This window comes from Natator depressus, chromosome 1 (assembly GCF_965152275.1).
Source record: "Natator depressus isolate rNatDep1 chromosome 1, rNatDep2.hap1, whole genome shotgun sequence".
Classification (NCBI taxonomy): Eukaryota; Metazoa; Chordata; order Testudines; family Cheloniidae; genus Natator; species Natator depressus.
Window position 1 is genome coordinate 103054511 of NC_134234.1, and position 19586 is coordinate 103074096.

Here is a 19586-nt window from a genome sequence, read left to right on the forward strand (position 1 = left end):
GAAGAACCCCTTCTGACAGATCAGAGGGGAAAGATGTCTGTACAAAGTAAGTATAACAACTATACTATAAAATAGAAAATGGAAATAAGATTCAGGGTTGTGTATGCTTGGGATAATAAAGTTGGATGTCTGCATATGTGTATTTGTTACTATGTATAAAGTTTAGTGTTCAATTAAAATTGCTGTCAGTGTCCTACATGTGATTGATCACCACATGTAGAACATAATCACTTAAGCCACCTCCAACTGTATGACACTACGATATTGGGTACTTTAATATGTATGCTTGTGCTAATAGGATTTGTGTTTCTGTTTCTTAATGTATGCTTTTAAGATCTATTGTATTAAGGAACATTGGTATGTTAGATAAAGAACATTTAGTTTTCGAAGATTACTGCCTGAATCAGTCCTTCGAGCAGAAGGCTATATCCATGTCCTCCCAAGGGTAAACAGGGTTATTCTGTTCTCGGGAGTTTCCTGAAGGGAATAGGGGAACCCCTGGTATAATCCTGGCAATTCTTCTAGGGCAGGCCATCTCCTTTCACCTACCAAAACAGACAAGTAAGTTACTAGACTAGGCAAACCACTCTTGGGGGGGGGGGGGGTCTCTCGAGGGAGTAACATTCAATGCAACCTGGAATATGCTGACTCCAGATATGTTCAAAGGACCAGAATAGCACATGGCCCAGGAAGGAAGTTTCTGGGACCCATAACTCTAGAATGGAGGAGCACATGGACAATTTAGTAGCAAAGGAGACTTAGTGGAAATCAGGACCACTAACCACTCCCTGAAAATAATGAAGGGGGAATTGGGGATCTCAGACACCACCCTTAAAATGTAGAGATGTGGGGTATCCTGCTAACTACACCTTAGTCATCCAGGAGGGGCAGTGACAAACTATTTTCCCTTCCCGCTGGCACTGGGGCAAAGACTGAAGACCATGTCCCAAGCTTCCCTCCCATTTGAGCCATGAGACATGAAGTGAGGAATCTTTCCTCAGCTTCCCCTTCCACCGGAAATCTCCTCTCCTGGCTCTAAAAGGGAAGTGAAGGACTCCTTCCCCTTCTTGATGTTCCTCTCACTGCAGTCCCCAAGGAAAAAGAATGAAAAGTCCTCCTGAACCAGCTGCCATCCCCTATCCTTCTGAATTTCTTGGCCTCAGAGAAGAGAGTAAGTGATTCCTTTAGCTCCCCTTCAGATGACCTCAGGGTGTGGAAAGATAGCTCCATGCAGTTAAGAATTTTCCTCTATCATTCACCTGGCCCACTGGGGACTGTGTCGTTAAGAGGTGAACTTCCCAGACAGTGAATCTGGGTGAGGTGGAATCAAGGATCCTTGACTGGATGTTGGATCAATGGTCTCCTCCTTTTGATCTTCAAGGGAGAGTTGAATGAAGAGCCACAATTCAACAAGCTGCTTCCTTTTTCCCCGTGTCAGAGGATGTACAATTAAGATCTTGGCAAATGCTCTACCTCACTAGCCTTAAGGAGTGGAGCGAGATCCCTTCCCCCAGTCTTCAGGAAGGTGAAATGGAGTGAAGAACCCTCACACCCAGTTCTCTTCTCCTTCCTGGCTGCAGAACCCCTTTCCCTTTTGGCTGCAGTGGGAAGAATGCTGAGTAGCTTACACACTTGGATCTGAAATAAATACAATTCCTATGGGTCAGATTAGAATTTGCAGCCCTTATTTCACAAACTTTGAGGCATTCTGAGCACTAAAAAAATAAATAAGAAAAAATAATTTTATGGTATTCTACTTTGTATCTGGTCAACTCTGAGCATGATGCATAAACTCCTCTTCATCTACCTTGAATTATATTTTATTTTAATACCAAGCATGAGGCAGATAAATCAAAGGTGATTTCATTCTAATATTTTCTCTCTTAATGTATTCAACACAAAATATTGTGAAAAAGCATAAGCGTAGCATCCTTGTACTGGCAGTTCCATCTACCAAGACATCAGTGTCTATTATGCTCACTTCTAACAGCAAAGGACTATGTGAAGTAGATAAAATAAGAGCAGTGAGCTTAGAAAAAAGCTCTCTATTTTATAAGAAATAATACTAAGCCAAGATCTGCAGCCAGTTCAGTAATAGATTCTGCATGGAGGATGCATTCTTCTTCAGTACTTGCACAGATCCCATAGAATCTATGACCCATTTCCCCATCAAAAATAAATAACCACACTATTAAATGTTTCCTACAATAGGGGATACCCTTAACATATTAATCAATAAAAGAAATAGAACATTTTTAAAGACGACTGAACAAATACGAATGCATTTGGGACCAGATTGTACAGCCCTTGCTGACACTGGTCAGAATTTACTAATATAAGTATTCCCATTGATTTTGGTGGGACTACTTGTATGAGTAAGCATTGCAAAAATAGGTCCTATAGCTCTTTTAGTTAAATCCTTATAAGAGCCAGAGCTTAGAAAACAGAGGTTTTTTAGAAATAGTAGCAGCAGCAGCTCTTAGGTGCATTGATGACAAACTCTTCTACTGAACCATTTGCCTCTGTATTTATTACTTTGTGCATATGGATGTGCAAAATAGGCTGTGCTATCTTCCCAGTGTTCCAGCTATGTCTGAAGCCTCACTGCAAGAGGGCTAGCCGAGAAGGAATAATACTGTAGCTTGATAAATTAAGACAAATAATGGTGTAAATCTCATTAGAAATAATGCATCCATTAAAGAGATAATCCTAATCTTTCCCATTCTGTTACTGTCTCTGTTTAATTAAAGTCATTTTGGAATCTATCTTTTTTCTAAAGAAAAGTAATGCTTGCCCAGTATTAAAGGATTCAGATTTTCAAGGATATCTGAAGTTGTTACCCTAAAGTTTGCATAAATATATTATTCTTCTGCACCAGAAATAGTGCTAACCCAATTATTTAGGGCTCTATTCATTAATATTTTACTATTTAGATATTTTATTATGCCTATTTTCATATTTATGTAACTTTTCCATGTGGGTAGATGAAAAAAATTCTTCTGTGCGCTCATGCTGAGAATGAAGGGAATACACATAAAATGTACTAGCGTTTGGGAAAGACTGTCTCAAGCAGTATTTAAGCATGCAGCTGCAGAATGAGTGTAGGAGCACTATGTCAGTTATGTCCTCCAATGATCCCTTTATTAGAGAAGGGCCAAAAATAATATATCTTGCATGCCTGTCTCCAACCCGAAGGGATCAGCCACAGGAAGTACAAGGAAAAGCATGTATTCAGCTTTACAGCAAAAACTGAATGTTAAGTATATGGTGCTTGAATATATTACCTACTACAAGGACAAATGTGCAGTCTTTATTTGACCTTGTAGAGACCATGGGCTAGATTCACAAAGATACTTAGGTGCCTAATCCCCCTTCACTTGAGAGGGAGAAAAGATTTGAACAGGAGTCTCCCATCTTTAAGGAGACTGCTCCAACCACTGAACTATGGGATATTCTCCTGTGGTTGTCCCCCATTTATCCTGTTGAAGCTGTTACACTTTGGATAAATAAAGAGTCATTGGGGCAGAGGGAGAGACAACTAGTATGAAACTGTTTCTATAGCCTAGTGACACTCACCCAGGATATGGGAGATACAGTCCCTCTGCCCCAATGACTCTTTATCTCCCATATCCTGGGTGAGCGTCACTAGGCTATAGAAACAGTTTCATACTAGTTGTCTCTCTCTCTGCCCCAAATGACTCCCACATCGCAGGTGAGTACCCTAACCACTGGGCTAAAAGTTATGGGGCAGTTCCTCCTGTTCCTGGCTTATTGCTAAAAAGAGGGTTCTTGGTTGTGAATCACAAGCAGAGAGAGATGCCTCCATGTGTGAGAGGGGGAAGGTTTGGGACATATCCCTCTCATCAGATCTCCCAAGGGCTAGCTTAGGTGGCCCCCTGCCTACTGTGCTGGCTTTTGTGAATCAGTCTAAGAGGTTCTTGTAAGGGAATGGAACAGTGAGGATCTTTTTGTCAGAATCATTCAGGAATGGGAGCAATAAAAGGAGCTGCGGATTAAAAAACTGAAATGGTCGATGATAACTTGGTAAATCAGAAATTAATACCAAATATAAAATAATGGCACTGTAGTGGGGAGGGATTTTTAAGAAAAACGTGAGGAAATGTATTCTTTTAAAATGCAGAGACTTTCACTTAGCTATAGTGAACTTGGTATTGTAAACCAAATTAGTTCCCCATTTCTGGAGAAAGCAGTCAGTATGTACTGAATTCACTCAGCCTTTTGGGCCCCCTGGCCAGCCATCTACTTTTCAATCTATGCTGGCTTCCTGTAGCCCTCTACTGCAGCAAAAGTTGTGTGATTACTTTGAACTGTCACACCTCCTTCACCTCTCAGGTGGACTTCCTGCTTTTGGGCTCTCTGTGACATGGGTATAGGGTGACAATAACCTTTTTAGCTACACTGGTGTAAATCCCTTGTGTAAACATGATTTACCTCAGTGCAGCACAATTTACATCTGTGCCACTTTGAATCTGGGCTAAGCTGCACTGGTAGAAATCATGTGGCATCCTTGTAAATTGCATGAACAGTAAGGGGTTTGCACTGGAGTCAAAAAACCAATGTATCCAAGGACTTATTCTAGCTTTTCAGAAGCTAGAATAATACCAGCCCTTAATACTAAATAAATAAACGTAAGTGTTTAACAATCAGTGCAGACATTACTAGAGTGTAAGGAACCTTTGATTGTCACTGCTGAGAAGAAAAATGTATACATTATCTCTCAGTTCATCATGGCAAGGGATTGTTTAGCAAACCTACAGAAATGGGTTGATGAACTCATTAAAGTTAATGCCTATGAGAGGTTAGTTCATTACAGATGCCAGGGTTTTGACTTAGAATGTAGAGCACAGTGTAGAACCAGTTATGCAGTTACAAGATAAGTGTGTAAGAGATACTGCACAGGACAAACATATAAATGTAAAGAGAAGTGAGTAGAAAACAGCAGCTATGGGAGGAAATGTAGTAAAAGGATGAAGTAAGCATTGAAGTTAGACAGGATGCGTTTCCGTCTCCTTGGTTAGTCTGGCTGCCTGAACCACTTCCTCTTCTGACTCAGGATATCTGAAACCCATTCATGAGCATTCACAAGGTTTGGACAAATCCAAACTGGTGGGTTCTGTTTGCTGAGGTTTGCATCCCTTGGGGTTCAAGGTTCTCATTAATCAAAAAACTCCAAGTAAACTTGGAGCAAACTCTGCTAGACTGGCTGGTCTTGTGACAAAACGTATCAAGTTTTACCTCTGCTCTACCAGACGAACTCCCTCTCTCCAGCTGGCTTCTGGACTCTCACTTCCTCCTACCATTCTTCTCTGCAATAGACATTACTTACCTTCAAGTTGCCTTTTTCAGAGCAACTCTGCTCACCTTGTGTGTATGTTTTATGGGCAGTCATCTAGTATCATTTCCTCCCTCAATCTAGAGTTTTAAATGGACTAGCTGGTAAGTCTAATGTTCTTAATTCACTGACAACATTTTCAGAGTAGTAAGCTGCCTTTTGCCACCTTCCATTTGTCATCAGCAGTAAATTAAAGCCAAGTTTTAATGTTTTTGTTTGTTTAAATATAATTTAATTTTCATTGTTTTCTTATATAATTGAATACTAAACTGAAGGACCATCCTAACAGGAAAATCAGCCAATATTTCTTACAACTGCAGCAGGGCTGGAAAGGTACACTGTATCAGAACAGATCCAGAATGCTCCCCTTACCCAGCTGCAGACCACCACCACATCATTCAGGAATGAATCCTACTCTTTTTTTTCTAATATTTTATTGGATGAGTAAATTTCAGGGGTTTTTAAAAAATGCCCTGCAATTGTGGGTTATCCCAATCACTCATTGCAGACATAACATGAAGACTGCTTAATCAGGACCAGTTTTGCCACTGTTTCTCAGAGATCTCACATGTGACTCCATCTAAGGTGTCTATTTTTTGTGAAAAAGAATGCTTACTGTATTTTTTGTCAGAGAGATGCTAAAGGCCTTCGTATTTCAAGGAAAAGTAACAACAAATGGAAGCTGCTATAAGGCTCCAGGGAGTCAAGGATTGAGACATCCAGAATCTAATTTTCCACTAAACCACTAGAAACAACTTTAATTTTGTTCCTAAAGCTCAAAAGAAATGAAGCCCAATCTACAGCACAGAATAAATACTTTTAAATATGATAAAATAATAAAATTGCCATACATCACTAAACCAACTCAGACACTGACAATAAAGTTTATGGGTTTCCCATCCCCCTATTGTTTATATAAAATTCATGTGGTTTAATTACCTCAGATAGTGGAAAAATTAAAATAATTCTGAATAAAAACTAGCAGTTGACTGGTATTCTTACACCTTCTCCAATTACAAGTCTAATTCTCAAAGAAGAGAACTAGGAAACCAAAATATCAACCTTCTAAAAAGGGTCACAAAAATAGCTACCAATTATATACTAGTTAGTTCAATATCAGTTGGAGAAGGGGAAGAAAAAAATGTTAGAAAGAGTTCTTGGAGATTTTAAGAAGTTATTGAAGTAACAGCGTGAAAAAACATAATTTGATTAGAGAGAGTCAATACAGGTTTAAGAGAGGAAACTTGTGTTCAAGCAAATTAAACCACTCTTCAAAGATATTATTGTCATGGAGTTCTGAATAGCTCAGGCATTGGTAGTGTGATATAGATTGTTTCACCTCTGGGTCACCATTTCAGATTTGGCCTGGTCAGCAGTAACCAAAAGTTATTACTATTTTATGGCTGTTTAGTGACCTATGTGAAATAGGTTGGACGTCTTTTTCCAGTGCTAGTGGACGGTGCCCACATCACAAAAGACATCATCACAATTGACACTGTTGTTGTCAGTCTAAACAGAGATCATGGATTGATTGGGCATGGAGATTGAACTACTCTCTGGCCTGTAGAGATGATCTTTCCAGATCAAGACTGAGGTACATTGTCAGGGCAAAGTGGGGAAACTTGTACAGCTTGTGAGTTTTACCCTTGTACCCTTGTGAGTTCAATAACTTTTCTCAAGTACTAAACACAATTATTTAATTATTTTAAGAATAAAACAATCTCAGAGAAGACTATGACAAAGTTATTCTATGTGTATAGATTAAAAAGGGACCTGATAGAGGTTCACAGTGAAGATTCACAGACTAAAGCTATAATAATTTAGAATATAAAATGGATTTAAAACAAGAAATGAGTGCTCACTATGGTAGCTTCTCTAGCCATGGAAATGTTATCAGTGCAGTATGCAAGGGATCAGACTGGAAGCCTCCTCATTCTGAATATATGTAAGAATTTGAATGAGAACATCATACAATATGGGTGGATATTCAGGTATAGGATATATCTCAAGTATATTGTTAAGTTTACAGGTAACTAGTAATTAGCCTAGACTGTCTATTTAAATTAAAATCATGCATGTATACTGATCAGAGATACTGAGTTGAGATCTAAGAGATTTAACAGTTTTATAGTGCAAACAAGTATTGAAAATGTCTGCCTAATATATGGTTTGAATGAATAAAGCAAACAACATAGTGGAAAAGGAATAAACTGAGGAGTCTAATGTGTTTTGACTGGGGAAATCTTGCAGTCTTTACTCATGCAAAACTCCTATTCAAATCAACAAGAGTTTAGCCTAGGATTTGGTTTATTAGTGTAGGCAGAGCTAGTCACACTCCCTATTATTAAGATTGCTTGACACTTATCATTAAAAGGACCCGGGTTTTCAGTTGCTTAACTTCCCAAATATAACTGTTCAGAGGCAGATGCCCAGCAGAAAAAATTTCAGCCTAAACAGTTATATATTAATTGCAGCCAATATATACTAATTTCAGCCAAAATGGATTAGCCATATCTGAAAAAAAGACTAGGGGAAAATACATTGCTTGGCCCATGTTAGAAAATGTTGGTGATCTTTTCTTTGAAAAATTATATTACACCTACGCTTTGTAACAGGGACTTGAAATTTGGCAGGGGCATGGCCTTTGTGTCAAGATGTGTCTTTTCCCATTGTTGTGGCTAAGTTATAAATCTTCTGAAAAATCACTGTTTGCACATGCTCAGGAGAGGCTTCTTAGAATTTAGCAAGTAAAATCTTCGAAAGTTCAGTACTCACTGAGCATGCTCCAGCCTCTCACAGCCCCTAGTGATGACAACACTGATTGTGTTCCAGCCCAGAGTTACAAGGACGAAAACACACTTCTGCTCCTGGCTACTCCAGGCAAAGGGTGGGGTGAGGCACTGGACTTGACAGCAGGAAGTCTGTCTCTCCTGTGCTCCCAATGACCCCCAGCTGGTGCCTGTAAGTCCTCCAGGAAATGTAGAGATGCCACACTTCCTGTATATTCTTCATGCAGTCATTGGTTTCCAGTCTACATGGTACCAGACAGTGCAGTGAAGGAAGATGTGACCGATGTGAGACCTGGGAATCTTAAAGTATTTGAAAGACTATTATACTGAAGTGTGCCAGAAGGCATAGACTTTTGGGACAATAAGCGTCAAATGTGTTTTCAGTCTGAGTTGCTTTCCTGAGGGGGGTGGTTACAGTGAATTCTCCAACACCAGTTATGCAAAAACACAGCATTTGAACCACTGACTCCTGAGGTGGGGGGGAGGGGGGGGGGTCAGTGACTGGTGATTACCTGTTACAGGAAGCCAGAGATCAAAGTTTAAAAAGAGACAGCTGAAGTGTCCAAAGGGGGTTCTAGTTCTTGATCTGAAATTTGACATAAATGTGTAACCAAAATAACAAACCCAATTGAGATAGGTCTGAAAGACACCTCCAAGAGTCCTATGCTGAAGTTAGGCTGACCTCTGGTAAGCTTGTAGTATGCTGTTTATTGTTTTATATGCTTTTCTGTGATAATTTTTGCCCTAAGAATAAATGTACTTTGTTTTGTGAAGGCTGGTGTACACTGCTGTAAACCCTAGAGAAAGAGTGAAGCACGGTTACTGGACCTTGGTCACACCTGCTGGGGAAATTACAGTGAGGTACAGATGAGCTGTGTGATGTTGCACTCCATATGATTTTATGAAAATATGCTAATGAGTGTGAATATAATGTAACTGGAGTATGCTTCATGTAAAAGGTCTCTTGTAAGGTTTCATTACAAAGCTTATAATCTACTGAGTGTGTTCATCCTATCTGTATGAATGTATCATTTTTGTATCTGAAACTAGGAATATAAAATATAACTCTGAGGTCCTACTGTAGTTATGCAAAGTGTGGGCCATTAATGGTGGTTTAAAATCTTGATGGCTCCATTAACTAGGACAATTGACTGTGGATGGCTCTGTTTACTTGCAAGCCTTCCTGTGAGTCAGGCTGGGAAGAATGAAGGCTTGGGGTCTTACAGGACATGTGACCATGTCACCTGGTACTAGAATCCATCTTAAACCTGGTGCTTTTCCATTTAGAAGGAAGGGTGGGGACCCAGAGAGACAAAAAATTCCCTCCTTGTGCCAAAGCTATAAAAAGGGGAGGAACAGAACAAAGGAGGTTCCAGTCATGTGAAATCCCTTGCTTTTCACCTAAGATGCCTGCTGGAACTAACAAGATCTGTATCAGGGGAAAGGATTGGGCCCAGACTATGAAGGAGTCTAGTCTATGAAAGAAGCTTATTGGAAATCTCTGAGGGTAAGATTTCATCTGTAATCAGTTTCTTACATGTATTAGGCTTAGACTTGTGTGTTTTTCTTTATTTTACTTGGTGACTTACTTTGTTCTGCCTGTTATTACTTGGAACTACTTAAATCCTACTTTTTATACTTAATAAAATTAATTAACCCAGATTAAGTAATTAATACTTGGGGGAGCAAACCGCTGTGCATATCTCTCTATCAGTGTTATAGACGGAGGACAATTTATGAATTTACCCTGTATAAGCTTTATACAGAGTAAAACGGATTTATTTGGGGTTTGGATCCCATTGCGAGCTGGGTGTCTGGGTGCTAGAGACAGGAGCACTTCTTAAGCTGTTTTCAGTTAAGTCTACAACTTTGGGCACGTGGTTCAGACCTTGGGTCTGTGTTGGAGCAGACTGGCATGTCTGGCTCAACAAGGCAGGGATCTGGAGGCCCAAACTGGCAGAGAAAATAGGCTCAGAGGTAGTCTCAGCACATCAGGTGACAGTCCCAAGGGGGTTTCTGTGACACAGCCTGTCACAGGCTTCCATGCTAAATTCCCTGTCTGGAAGGAGAGAGACATAGATCTCTCTGCCCAAGAGAGGTAACAGCTAGGGAACCTGAAACTTTAAGTGAATACCTTCAAATAGGTCATGTAGGTAAGTCAAAGGTACAGTTAACCATAAAAAGAAAAGGAGTACTTATGGCACCTTAGAGACTAACCAATTTATTTGAGCATAAGCTTTCGTGAGCTATGAAAGCTTATGCTCAAATAAATTGGTTAGTCTCTAAGGTGCCACAAGTACTCCTTTTCTTTTTGCGAATACAGACTAACACGGCTGTTATTCTGTTAATCATGTCACTGTGACAGAAGCCACCAGACTCAAATGCAGAAGGGACAAGAGCTAGACCAGGAGAGAAGGAAAGGAATAGATTGGTAATAAGGGGACTGGAGAAGGCAGGGAGATAACTGGAAGTTTGAGGGGGAGACTGGGACTGAAAGCCAGTGAGGGAAATGGGGGGCAGGGGAAACTGAGAACCAGCTGTCTGGGGGAAGCACTGAGATTGGATAAGGAGCTGGCCAGAAGGAGGACACTGGGACTAGGTGGATTAGGATTTGGGGTAGGGGATGGGATGAAGGAAATGGAGGCAGATCTGAAAAGGAGATTGCAGGAAGAATAACTACAGTCTCATGGTTACCTCACTTGAAAATACTTTATAAGATTATAAATTAAATACTGCTGGTAGTATAATTATTGTGATGGGGGACAGCCATTATGCACTCAATAGTAATCTATAGACAGGCTTGGAGGACAGAATTTACTGAACAAAGCCAAAATGTGGGTGTTATTTTTCCATTCTGAAAAGTGGCATGGGTTTGTTAACTTATACTTGTGCACACTGCTTTGATGAGGAAACGGAACCTTGTTTAAATTAGAACTGGTAGAAATACAGACATATTTGTTGCATGGTTTTTCAAATTTCAAAATTTTCAAATGGTTCTACTGTACTTGATAACCAGGGAGGGAGAGGGCAGGCAGAGAGGGGGATCATGGACTTGTAAAATTTTCTCTTCTTCAACTTTAAAAATGTCATTGAAATGTGAACAGTTTTGACTAACTTAAATGTCTCTGTGATAGGGTGCCTGGCCCCTTAAGAAGGAATGGGGTCCAGTGACTGATTACTTGATTCCCAACTGGGTTTAAGAGAAGCCATCTGGGCCTTATGAAGGGGGGCCCTGACAGGAAACACAAAAAAGAAAAGGAAGAGGGTGAGCCTGGTAAGAGTCACCTGGAGTCCTGGGCTAGAAGAAGTTTATTATCTCCAGGGAGAGAGCCCAGAGAAGGCACCATTTGGGGAAAGATGGCAGAATACATAATATACTTAGAGAAGAAGTTTATCTTCAGAAAGAGAGCCTGGAGAGATCCCCCCCTGCCAAGAGGCCTGTGGGATGTCTAAGCATTGAGAACCATGGCTTAAGAGGGTTTCAAGAAAGAGGATGCCAGAAATGGGTGAACTGGAAGAATTGTAAGGAGAAGTAAAGATTGATATTGTTACTGGACTTTGGGATTTAGAGCAAGGTGAACTCCCATTTGGGGGCATGATAAGGTGACATTGTACCAATAAAGAAGTCTAGCTGGGCATAAACACAGATAATCTTGGTGTATTTCTGATATGGAAGCTCTAAATTGTGGGGAAAATGAGGCAACAAGGCCAATGCAGAGGCATGCTTGGCCAGAAGAGGGAGCTACAGAGCAGGTGTTCTTTTACAGTCTTGTAAAAAAGATTACAACTTGAATAATGTAGCATCCTGTGAGAAGTGTGCTTTACCTTTCCGTAAAGGTACAGTTCCAATGTTGGATTTGAGCTCCAGAATCTAATTGAGAAGTAACAGTACTTTCAAATGCAGAATCAAAAGAAATAATAGTTAATTATTTTTAGGCACTGGTATATCTCATCTAAAATACTGAGTTTTGGCTAGAGCTCGGTGAAATTTTTCAATTAAAACATTTTTGGGCAATATATGCAGTTTTGGTCCTATCCAAACATTTCACAAATTTGTGTCTGTTTGACCAAACTATTTGTGTTTTTTAAAAAAATCTGAAAAAGTTGAAAGTTTTTTTCAACATTTTCAAAAACAAATGTTTATTGTTTTTAATTCAAAGCTTTTTGTTTAGAAATTTCCTGCAGTTTTATTTAAAAAAAAAAACCCTCTCACAATCAAAATGAAAAATTGTGTTTTGGGTGGAATGAAACATTTCATTCAATCTAAAACATTTTTTTTTACTTTTCAGATTTGCCATCTAACCAAAATAAATCATTTATTCTCACAGCTCTAGTTTTGGCCACTTTTCATGTGAAGACTGTGGTGTTTTGATGACCCTGATGGTTACACAGTCTAGTCTTGTCTTTAAGGGCTTGATCAGGAAAACATTTATTTCAATGGGACTACTTGCATTCTATGAAGGTACAAGGGATAGCATTTATCTGGGATCAGAGGCCAGCACCTAGCTGGCTCACTGATTAGCTCTACCTGCTGCCCTTGGGGAAAAACTTGCAGCTTAAGGCTGAATCTTATAAAAAGAGAAGCAGGAAATGGAGAGAGGGGGGGGGGGGCTGCAATACCTGCCAAAGGCTGGAACTACTGCTGGGAGGAACTGCATCCAGAAACAAAATGGACAGAATGGAGACTGTGGGAAGTCTTATTATCACAAAGGCTCTGAGCTAAGAGCCAGGAACATTTGGGCTGAGGAATTTTATGGGGGTGAGGGACAGACTTGGGGAAGTTTTGATCTTGTTTTGATGAAGAGACTTGAATTAAAAGAAAAAGAAACCACAACTGACCCTTCTGGAAACTACCTTCCCTGGACTCTGTGAGAAGGTTCCAAGCAGAATTTCCCCAAGAAGGGCACTGGTTCAGCAAGAGCAATCTGCATCCATCAGGAAAAGGAAGCTATAAAACAGGCACTAATCCTTTACTCATGTAATAAGAGATCACAAGATTGGACCCAACAACAACTAAAGAATTCTGCATTCAAATGTCAAGAGTTTGTGTTATGAGAAGTCATCTCAATGGAGAAGAGAAAGACTTTGAAGGAATGTGAGGGAAGTATTCAGTCTGATAAAGGGGTTATAAAGTGCAACTTGATAAAATGCTCATACCAGTTAGGGATTAAACATCCAGAGGACATAGTCTAAACAGGAAACTAAAAGTAAACAAAGGCCTGAACCAGAAATATTTCACTTAAATAGCAATAAACTCATTGAATAATTTGCCACAAAGGTCAAAAAGGCAAATCCTATCATCGAGATAAGAGAACTAGCCATTTGTTGGAGTGGAAAGAGAGATGAAGGCAGAACACCTTTTGAACCCAGATTTTCCAGTTTAAGAATTTTTTTATCTTCTCTATCTACTCTATGGATCAGTGTTCATAATGATTTAGTTTGTAAAGCATTGAGAAAATATGTCAAGCACTATATAAGAAATGACAATTATTATCATTGTTATTAAATGTAGAATCTCTTTTATGCAGGGTGACATTACGGTCTACCCCTTCTGAATAGAATATGGTTACTCTTCCCCTGGAGCAGACAGAGGGTGATTGTGACTTTAGGAGTCACAATCTCCTTCACTGTTTCACCACTATATAAGAGAGATTGCATGAGTCCTAATATGAGATCAGATTTACACATGGTGCAGTTTATGCTCCCCAATCCACTGGGGTAGCTACACTCTCCAAGACTCCACCCACTCTCCTCCCCTTTTTACTCAGCTGCACAAGGGGAGAGGTGTAGGGCCTCTGCAAAGCCCACTGCCCGACATACATGGGCATGGCTACATAGCACTACACAATAGGAAAGGTCATATGTCAAGGTTCTTTCCCCACTCTGCACTCTAGGGTACAGATGTGGGGACCTGCATGTAAACCTCCTAAACTTATTTTTACCAGCTTAGGCTAAAACTTCCCCAAGGTACAAACTATTTTACCCTTTGCCCTGGGACTTCCACTGCCACCACCAAACTTTATCTGGGTTTATTTATTAGGAAAGCGTTGTTTGGAAACGTCTTTTCCCCCAAAATCCTCCCAACCCTTGCACCCCACTTCCTGGGGAAGGTTTGGTAAAAATCCTCACCAATTTGCATAGGTGAACACAGACCCAAACCCTTGGATCTTAAAAACAATGAAAAAGCATTCAGTTTCTGAAAAGAAGAATTTTAATAGAAGTAAAAAGTAAAAAAGAATCACCTCTGTAAAATCAGGATGGTAAATACCTTACAGGGTAATTAGATTCAAAACATAGAGAATCCTTCTAGGCAAAACCTTAAGTTACAAAAAGACACACAGACAGGAATATCCATTCTATTCAGCACAGATTAATTTCTCAGCCATTTAAAGAAATCATAATCTAACGCATATCTAGCTAGATTACTTACTAAATTCTAAGACTCCATTCCTGTTCTGTCCCTGGCAAAAGCATCACAAAGACAGACCCAGACCCTTTGTTTTACTCCCTCCTCCCAGATTTTGAAAGTATCTTGTCTCCTCATTGGTCATTTTGGTCAGGTGCCAGTGAGGTTATCCTAGCTTCTTAACCCTTTACAGGTTAAAGGATGTTTCCTCTGGCCAGGAGGGATTTTGAAGGTGTTTACCCTTCCCTTTATATTTATGACATAATAGTTTCTAAAGAACATGCACATGTCCATCTGTGGTATCTTACTCCCATACAGTGGGGCAGCTGAAAATGGAATTACCGAAATAGAGCACCTCCTATATTACCCATTTAAAAAAAATCAGATTTTACTGTCGTGTGTTATTGGCTAACACGTACCTGTGGCTAGTAATTAAATATTCCTTCATCCCTTCATATTAGGATCTCATTGTAGAGGTTCTCCAACTGTTGTCTACGGCACATTACTTGGTGATCTGGGGAGAGCTGGTAGGTCACATGGTTATGGATCTTCTCTTTGCTTCCAGCTGCTCTATTTAAAGGAGAGGTGAACATACATAATATTTTGTTCTAATTCTACCTATATGTAAACAACTCCTGTTCCCACAGAAAACTTATGTTATAACAGCTAAGAAAGGAGGAGTTCATGAGATAGTTAATTGGGGTCCATACAATCAAAAATTTTGAGAATATTGTACTTTTTGGGATTAACAATTCACTCCAAATTTATTCACTTCCGGTGCATATCAAGTCAGGGAGTCTTCCCTCATTTACTTACTTTGCAAGTGTAAGGACCGCAATATCTTATATTTTGTCTCATAATGCACTTTTATCCATTTCATATTTTTTTTACTTCTTAATGCTCTTTTAGTTGAGGATTTTAGCTGGCATCTAGGCCCAGATGATGAAAGGATCTGGGGGTTAGTCAATGCAAAAACTTTATATTTTGGTGTAAGCAAATGCATTGGAAAAACATATTTATTTTGCCTAATTTAATTTACTTCCTGAAACTTTTAGACAGTGAACTGAAAGTAGGATACTGTGACAAAGCACTACAAAATGTACAATAGGAAACAATCCTGGATTTGCAAGGAAATGGATTCATTGGCCTACCAGGTTTTTCCATCTCTAACTTCTGTGACTCTATGATACATATAACACATCACAGCCAAGCTATTTGGGTTAAGTTTTCATTTCCCAGCCTTTGTTTACTGTATTGTGTGTGTTTTCATGTGAAAAATGAAACAAATGAAATAGTCAATAGGTAGCTGTGGTTATTGGTTGGCTAAGTAACAGCATTCAAAAAAGAAAGAACAGAACACCTGCCATGCTGCAAATATAAACAGTCTGCCACATATAATCACATTTTATTCCAATGTTCATACTTCAAACAGTAATTTATAATACTTGGTGTTCTATTGTTCTGCTGTGCCATAAATGACTTTTTAGACAGTTTCCTACATCATAATCATTGTAATACTTCATTTTTTGACATTTCATTCTCTTTTATCTTACCCCTAAATCTTATTTGCTTATGTGTGTTGTACATGTGCACCTACAAGTGAGCAAAGATAAAATAGGAAAGCCTAAAAATATAACAATTGCTATGTTTTGAAATGTTACGGCAGCTTTGAATAAGTTGGTGATTAATTGGATGCTGATATCACATGAAGGTAAATGTTAAATATCCCTCTGTCTTTAAAACTGACATGGTGGCAAATGGAAGAATTTACAATTTGTTTATTTATATCTGGCTACATGTTTAATGGAATGTCTGCTTAAAAACAAAGGAACCTTCACTTGTGCTTACTTTTTTCCATTTATCTCAAATACCATCAACAAGAACCAGCTTTCTCCCCTGCAAAAACCTAGCTGCTTATCACCCAGATGATATGTGAGTAAAGCTCCATATTTGTGGGCAAACTCTTATCTATGGAATGCAGAAGCACATAGAAAATCAAAATAGAAATGCATCAACATTAATGTCAATGAAGAGAAGTGAAGCAGGACCTGCCACTTTGATTAAGAGATCACATGACAGAACCCCTTCCTTTGTGCAGAAAGCTAATTTGTAGCTTTGGCAACCTGGCTGGGTTGCTGTTTTCTCAAGTCACAGTTATTAATTGCTTTATAATCTTTGCTTCATCTCACCACAGTTACAGTGTTGCACACATGTAAATGGTTGCACACAACCAAATGGCCAAACTTCTTGTTTATTTTTACTATTGATGTAAAGCCGTCCTCCTTGTCAAGTAATTAAAAAGACTTAACATTGAGACCTGCTTTATCTGAAATGTGCTCTCCAGGAAGTGATGAAAAGAAAATTGTGGACTATATATTTTTGTTCTGAGGCCACTCCAATAGGTTGCTCCAGCAAGGGGTGGCCATCGTACTTTCATTCAATGCCCAACAGGCACTGCAGAGTTGACGGCAGATTAATGAGTGACTTATCAGTGTTGAATTCCATACCAGCCATGAGCATTTTACCATCATTGCATTATATGGTCCCACCAACACCAAGGCCAACAATGTGGCTGAAGATATTTTGTACTCCAACTTCAGTGTTTAATAAAACTTTGTGAAGAGATATCATCATGATCCTGGGTGACTTTAATGAACAGATAGGAAAGGACAATGACACCTGGACAAGTACACTCAGGAAATTTTGTATCAGACAGAAGAAAAGGAATGGAAAGCAAATGCTGGAACGTGGAGCATGGTGATCACTGCCTCACTCTTCCATCAGCCAGAGATTCACAAACCAATCTGGTACAACCCAGATGGTTTCACCAGGATTGCTATTGATCATATACTCATTAACAATCCTTGGTGTCCAACAGTCATAGAATCATAGAATATCAGGGTTGGAAGGGACCTCAGGAGGTCATCTAGTCCAACCCCCTGCTCAAAGCAGGACCAATCCCCAACTAAATCATCCCAGCCAGGGCTTTGTCAGGCCTGACCTTAAAAATATCTAAGGAAGGAGATTCCACCACCTCCCTAGGTAACGTATTCCAGTGTTTCACCACCCTCCTAGTGAAATTTTTTTTCCTAATATCCAAACTAAACCTCCCCCACTGCAACTTGAGACCATTACTCCTTGTTCTGTCATCAGCTACCACTGAGAACAGTCTAGATCCATCCTCTTTGGAACCCCCTTTCAGGTAGTTGAAAGCAGCTATCAAATCCCCCCTCATTCTTCTCTCCCGCAGACTAAACAATCCCAGTTCCCTCAGCCTCTCCTCATAAGTCACGTGTTCCAGTACCCTAATCATTTTTGTTGCCCTCCGCTGGACTCTTTCCAATTTTTCCACATCCTTCTTGTAGTGTGGGGCCCAAAACTGGACACAGTACTCCAGATGAGGCCTCACCAATGTCGAATAGAGGGGAATGATCATGTCCCTCGATCTGCTGGCAATGCCCCTACATATATATCCCAAAATGCCATTGGCCTTCTTGGCAACAAGGGCACACTGTTGACTCATATCCAGCTTCTCGTCCACTGTAACCCCGAGGTCCTTTTCTGCAGAACTGCTGCCTAGCCATTCGGTCCCTAGTCTGTAGCGGTGCATGGGATTCTTCTATCCTAAGTGCAGGACTCTGCATGTATCCTTGTTGAACCTCATCAGATTTCTTTTGGCCCAATCCTCTAATTTGTCTTGGTCCCTCTGTATCCTATCCCTACCCTCCAGCGTATCTACCTCTCCTCCCAGTTTAGTTCATGAATGTATGAATTTGCATAGGTGCTGAATTTGACACTGACCATTGGCTTATGTAGATAAAAGGGCACCTTTGTCTTCAAAGATAGCCACTTCATTGGCCAAAATTAGTCCGATTCAGCCAAAAGCTCTTATTACAGCCAAGTTATCAGATGGCTTTCTTTATGGATTGCATAGGGCCATTGAAGGATTAGGGACTGAAGTCTCACTCTGTCATCTGATGAGGAATGGTGTCATTTCATGTTATCAGTGCTGGCCACAGCCAGTTGAATGCTGGGGCCTCAGCCCTTCAAACGTCATGCTTGGATCAATGAGGAAATGCTCATGGCAATTGGAGCTAAGAAAAAAACAGAGGGTTACAATTTGAGTCTTCCAAGGCACATTTGTCAAGAGCAAAAATAAAAGTAAATGAGTTTGACTTTGAAATGTTGTCAAGTCATTGTGGATATGGAATCCTGATGGTTGACTGAGGCAGGCTGCTGCCAGGTACAATCTCCACACCATCTACTAAATTTTGTGGTCTTTGCAGGGGGAGGCAGTACCAGCTTGTCCAGTAAAGGGTTGGGATACCATCATCAGCCAATACCTGCAGGATCCATTGCATCAATGGGAAAATTATTTCAAGATGCTTCTCAATTGTTCATCATTTGCTGTTCTTATTCCACTTGAAGAGGGACAGGATATTCTGATAGAGCCAGCGTTCTTCAATCAAGAAGAGATCAGGATCGAAGTTCATAAGCTGAAATCTGGGAAGGCACCAGGGGTTTGTAACATTACTTGTGAGCTGCTGAAGACATGTGACAGTATTCTTGGATGGTGGATGCATAGGTTCTCCCAGATCATCTGACTTACCAGTATCATCCCTGATGACTGGAAGAAGGAGGTTATTCTGCCTCTTTTCCAAAAGGGTGGTAAGGCTGAATGTAGCAACGATAGAGGTATTATGCTATTGGTCCCAGGGAAAGTCTTTGCTTCTGGGTTAAAGTTTCTAATCAACAACTCACTTCATGAAAAAGGTGGGAATCTAAGTGCAGTTTTAGACCTGGTTATTCCACTGTCAACCAGATCTTTATCTTGGACAGCTTTTTGAGAAGATGTCTGAATGTAATAAGAAACATGCAGCACTTTTTATAAACTTTCATCAGGTCTTTGATTCAGTGCATCAATCAAGTTTGTGGGATCTTATGAGGCATCTAGGCATCCCTGGGAAGATAGCGCTTTTGATAGAGTTCTATACTAGAACTGAAAGCTGCATTTGCATCAATGACAGATACATAGTAT

At 39.9% G+C, this 19586-nt stretch overlaps 1 long non-coding RNA gene across 2 annotated transcripts in view; it reads right to left on the minus strand.

Annotated features, from left to right (window-relative positions):
• The window catches only part of LOC141982548 (uncharacterized), a 76319-nt gene that overhangs the window by 31474 nt on the left and 25259 nt on the right, over positions 1 to 19586 (minus strand). The window contains exon 2 of one of the 2 annotated variants that reach the window (XR_012638118.1): positions 14968 to 15118. This is a non-coding gene — a long non-coding RNA (uncharacterized LOC141982548). Of the gene's footprint in view, positions 1 to 14967; positions 15363 to 19586 lie in introns of those variants that run through there. The other variant, XR_012638117.1, reaches the window with a different exon arrangement.